We start from the raw sequence: 6,000 nt of genomic DNA on the forward strand, positions 1-6,000 counted from the left end.
AATATATGTATATATATATATATATATATATATATATATATATATATATATATATATATATATATATATATTTATTACTAATATTATTATATATGTTTCTACCTATATAATATAATATTAGAGATAACTAATATACTATTTAACAAGGCAGATATTTTGGAGAATGTAGGAATTGACAGACATCCTAAGTTCGAAAATAAAAATGCAAACACGTAAATAAAATATCCGACATAATTAATATACAAGAACGGTGAAAATAAACTGTCTACTGAGAATCCTCGGGGGTTGCGGGAGAATCCTTAGAGGCTGCAGAAGAAGAACCAGGAGTCCTGCGACGTCGTGTAGGACGAGCTCCTGTGGAGGCTAACTGCTCCTGGATATCTCCCAGAGTATCCAACACCTGGGCTTGAAACTGATGCTGGTTTGCCATGAACATTCGCTAGAACTTGTTCTGGCGAGTAGTCATTTGGTCCTGAAATGCATTCATGGAAGCTCGCATTTCCTACTGAAATTCGCCCATGCTGTCTGTTAGCGACCGGTGGCGAGTGGTCATATCCGTCCTTAACTCGCCCAAGGCATGTTTCATCGATACCTGGTGAGTGTACATGTCTCTCATGCCACTGTTCATAGCACGTAAGGCATCCATAGGGTGGCTCATCTTACTCATAGCAGTCTTATCAAAGTAGGGTGGGTGAGATGGGCCTACGTTAGCGTGCTCAGCAGCCATTGGTGCTGTGGGTTCCCAAGGGGTCAGTATGCATTTCTTGAAGACAAGCATATTCTCATATAGTGGTATAGGGAGAAGCGGGGTGACAGACAGAAAACCCAAATTAATCATAACTTGCGTTACAAGAACGACAAGAGGGGCTGACCTAAGAGTGGCATACGTAATAATATCAAAAAGAAAGGTAACTATGTAGAAGTTACCCTTGTGCTCTTGGAGGAAGGTCTTGTTGATGTCCGAGGGCTTCGAGGTGCCAATGATGTTCAGTCCCAGCCATTGAGTCACAACCAGCTGGTTCCGTTGCACTGAGCGTTAATACGCGCATTTCCCATCTATGTTGTACTTGCCATCGATTAGCGTGTCGAGCATTAGGTCGTAAGTTCGTGGGTACACGGATTGCTGCTGAGTCAACACGTGGTCGACCAGAGGAATGCCCGTGATCCCGGAGATCAAAATGGGTGTGACTTCGTGGCGCACACCCTCGACGGTAACCCAAAAATGGTCGCCATTAAAGCTCCCATTGTCGTAAAATTTCATCACCAAATCCTTAGAATAAAGCCTGCCATTAGCATATAACAAGTACTCCCATCCTCTAGAGTGAATTTCATTATCAAAGAATGGAGCAAACATCCCATTTTCGAATAAATTTCCAAAAAATTTCTCCACACAAATTCGCTTGTTTCTGGCCATTACTGCTCTTAGGGAGAGGCTGGCTATTGATTTATGATGGGGGGAGAAATGGGACTTGCTGACGGAAGGCAATTGGAATCGGAGATGTAGGAGTCCCGCGCGAGACCTGGATATAATGTGGGCCTGTCTCGTGCAAGACTGAATCGATAGGGGACAAGATCCGGATATTGGGGAAGACGAAGTGTGTGATGGTGACGCGTGTGGTCGGGTTTGTCGGGTTTAAATGGCTTGAGAATTCGAGATTTGGTTGGGCCAAAAAAATTTCCCAAGCCCAAATCAAGCCTAAAGCTCGATTTAAGCCTAAAATATCTAAACGCTCACCTACGACTCGTTCGGACTCCGAATTGGATGAATGAGATATAGAAATGATCGGCACAAAAAATGTCATCCAATTATATTAGTCATTCTTAAAGGTCACAAGAGTTTTTGAAAAGAAAGGAGGGGTGTTTTATTTATAAACAAATGTTTTATTTATCGTGAAAAACACTAGATGTCTAGAAGGGTCAACATCTAAATTCATAGGCAACTGTCATGTCGGCTCTGTAGTGAACTCAATCCAACCAGACTGTGGTTTTACCTTTATGTATTATAGGGTTAGGGGCAGGATGGTACTATCCTGGACTGTGCGCGCTACGGTCTAATAATATTGCCGTTATTACATACGGCTATCCTCAAACCGCCCCAAAAGGAACTAAAAGTAACCAATTCTAGGGGTTGGTCTGGTGGAATCCATTGCCCATTTGTGTTCCAAGTATGCAACATCCAAGGTTGAACACGAATCTCTATGTGCACAACTTAATGCACGGGGAATTTGTTTATAAACACTACAAGAATACTGAGTATTCGCCACGGCCATTAACTGTGGCTAAAAGCCTTTTCCCACGGTCAAAAGCCGTTGCACGACCGTAGCCAATACGCTTGTGGCTAACCTATTGCCACGGCCAATGGATGTGCCAAAGCTTGCCTTTTTGCCCACGGTTTTGAACTGTCCCAAGAGCCGTGGCAAATATTCCTTTTGCCGCAGTTGATGTCCGTGGCTAATCCTTACATGAACCGTGGGGATTTATTTTTTGCTAACTGAATGTATTGTTTGGCCACGGTTTAAGGCCGTGGCGAATGTTTTAAACTATTTAAAAAAAATTTGGCCCCACACTTTTTTATCACCCCTGCTGTTTATACAAAATTCTAACAATCTAAGCAAAACCTACCAGAACAATAATTCTCTACAATTAAACATGGTTTTGTACACAATATGTATTGTACATAAACATTGAACATCATAGAACCAATTAGCAATCCAAACTTGCATAAAGAACAAATATAAGAAATTGGAAATATACTATTAAGAATGACTCCCAAAAAATATAAAAACACACCATAAACGGCACCTAAACTCATTGGACTATGTTCCCAGCCATATATACACAATGCTCTCAGCTATATATACACAATGCTCTTAGCTACTTCTGATCAAAGTCTATATATTTTGGTTTGCTTCTCTGTACCTCATCATGTATCTTGCCTTAGAGAGTAGGTTTTGAAAATATATCTACAGCCATATAAAAACAAACATTAGAACTTTGAAGACAAACATCTACGCTATGCACAATGGTAACTTCGAATAGTAAATGGTTAGTTTTAAAAAGTCATTATTCACGAATACTTTACTATGCTATTTTACCCATTTTAAGCAACTCGGTTTCCCTATAATATTGTTAGTTTTATGTTTATATAAAGGAAATGATCAAACCGAAAAACTAAACTTTGCTAACTATTCTAATTCAGATGAATTCAAAGAAAGGACTTGTCGTAGTTGTAGACATAAGATCTTACATGACAAGTGACACAGAGTGTGACACAATTGAGTCTTTCCACCATGGAAATCGCCATACAATTCAGTTATAGAGCTGGTCTAATTCCAACTATTAAGAAGTACCATGTTAAAGCAATACAATGACACTTTATTAGCATTTTATTTGGTTCATTTGCTTGGCGTATACAAACTAAAATTCTTATCATACATACTAGATACTTACCCTCTAAAATCTTCTCCAACTCCCTCGATCCAGTCGTAATCTGAATGATTTCAAGTCTTTGTGCATGGATATTGCTAGCCCTAGTAAACCCCAATGGAACCAACTTTGACTCTGTTGAAAATGAAGACACAAGACAAAATTAATTGCTAATAATCAATGGATGCATGAAGCAGGAAAAACCAAAAAGGTTAAGCACTACGATGCAAAAGAAAAATAATAAGAGCATGCTTCACCAATTTTGTCAACTTTATTCTCACCAATTCCTTTTGTTCTGTCTTAGAAAATGATCCCTCACAAACATGCAAGTTCAATCAAAACAATGATGCCACAACCCAAGCTACAGAAATTTCATCGAATTTACATTGTACACTAATAGGTTTTCTTGAAGTCTAGGCGTTTTCTTAGTATATGTAGCATCAAATCTAATATTCTATAGCAAAATTTTCGAACTGAACTTCTTACATCTACTTATCATTTTGATGTATATAAGTTATACATTAATATCACGAAGGGTTATTTCAAGAAGAAGCATGACCATTCAGGATAAGTACAAGAACACCATTAAAATCAGAATAACGATAACAATAACAATTATATAGATTATTCAGTAATCTATATAATCAAACAAGCTGCATATATAATCAAACAAATGGTTTACCCTGCATAGAATCGATTAAAATGAGACCATTGTGATTTGTAAACAAGCTTCATATATAAAATTGCTAATGGGAGCACCAAGGCGGGATGAGAATAACCTAATAAACTAAGTACCTCAACTACCAAATTTTCCTTTATCCTTCTCTCCTTTTCAGTTAATTCAGTCCGAGTCTTAGCAAGGTCATGCTCCAAGCATGCAATGGAATTCTGCTTCTTAGAAACAAGTTTTCTTGTTTCATCCAGCTCAGCTTCTATCACTCTCAAGTTTGCCTGAGATCCAAAATAAATCCACGAATAAAAGCACCATAATACTAGTACAAAGAAACATAAGGTACAAAAGAGGCTACAAAACCAAGTGGAGAACTCCAGATGTCTAGACCACCTCTTACTCCAAAATATTAGTGATGAAAACATGAATCCTACATCAAGAATCAAGATATCACTACAAGTTGTGCCATATCCTACAATAAGCACCTTAATAAATTTTATTTACTAACTGCGTCAATGAAATTTGGGCATCTGCTTTTGGATCCCCAGTTCGCACCGAGGTCTTACTATGTTCCATACCAACCGTACCATGTTTCCAATGACATTTCATATTTCGTTTGATGAAATCCTTGTTTCCAGTCTCTAATGCACTTAAAGGATTATCTGTCATTGAGGTTACTAATATACCAAGCGCCCTCAGTCTTTTGTGTTATTGAACCATAACATGGCACTACAAATGGTGGAATTTTTAATAGGTACGTTTACAATCTTTTGGCTGTTGTCATACACTTGTACTATGGTGTTCCTGTGTCTATGAAACAGATTTAAAATAAAATTAAATACATTTATTACAGCTCAATTGAGTAAGGAGCTATGTTCCAAGCACACATTCAAGTAGAGTTATATGGTAGTAGACTCACAGCTAAAATGCTAGTCACCTACAAAGCTGTGATATTTCCATTCAGTTGCAAGCCCTCCAAGCCTTCCACTTGGAGTAAAATCTATTTGGATAATGTTGGGCTAGATTCTTACAATTTAAAAATGAATGGTACGACCCTATACCACAAATCTATCCAGGTAGAAATGAGCAAGAGAAATGATGCGCGATTCTTTTAGAATAGATCCTCCTTTTGATATGTTGTACACTCGTACTTTTACTGCTTCATTAATAGAATTTAGTTTTATCAACTAAGAAAAACTAATACAGCGAACCCAACCTCACAGGGAGATAGCGATAGGAATTTTGTTAATTACAAAACTTTTAGCACTAAAGTTGATTCTTTCTTTATTGAACTTCTCCGCATCTTCCACTTCCTAATTGAACATGATATCTAATGTTGCATTGCTCAGATATATAAGAGAGAAACTAACAGTTCATCTTCCTAATCGAACATGATATACATTGTTGTATGTCGCGTAACTCGGGTATATAAGAGAGACTAGCACAATTTCCTAATAGAACATGATATCGGAAGACACTAATTTCTGGATCTTACTTGGATTTAGGGGACCATTTCCTAACTGTGTAAGTGTGTATAAAGACCATGCAAGTTACCGGGGCTATTTGGCACAGTTTTAACACCGTACAAATGTGGTTATCCACTAATCTAACCCTCTGGACACTAAGAACACATTTACCAGGGCTTCATCGTTAGATCTCAAACATAAAATATGACTAGAAAATAATAGAATCAAAACCTATAAACATACCTGCATCTTCTGACAATCATCCTTCAGCGGACGATACTCCTCCAACTCAACATTTTTGCACTCCCCAACTAACTTCAAAAAGATGAATAAAATAAAAGTGTCGCACGATCAAAACAAAACATGCTCTAAGTCTCTAAGATGTAGTAACAGGAATTTACCTCAACAATCCTAATTTTTAAGTTCGTAATCTCTTTT

The sequence above is a fragment of the Coptis chinensis genome, chromosome 2 (assembly GCF_015680905.1).
Source record: "Coptis chinensis isolate HL-2020 chromosome 2, ASM1568090v1, whole genome shotgun sequence".
NCBI classification, from domain to species: domain Eukaryota; kingdom Viridiplantae; phylum Streptophyta; class Magnoliopsida; order Ranunculales; family Ranunculaceae; genus Coptis; species Coptis chinensis.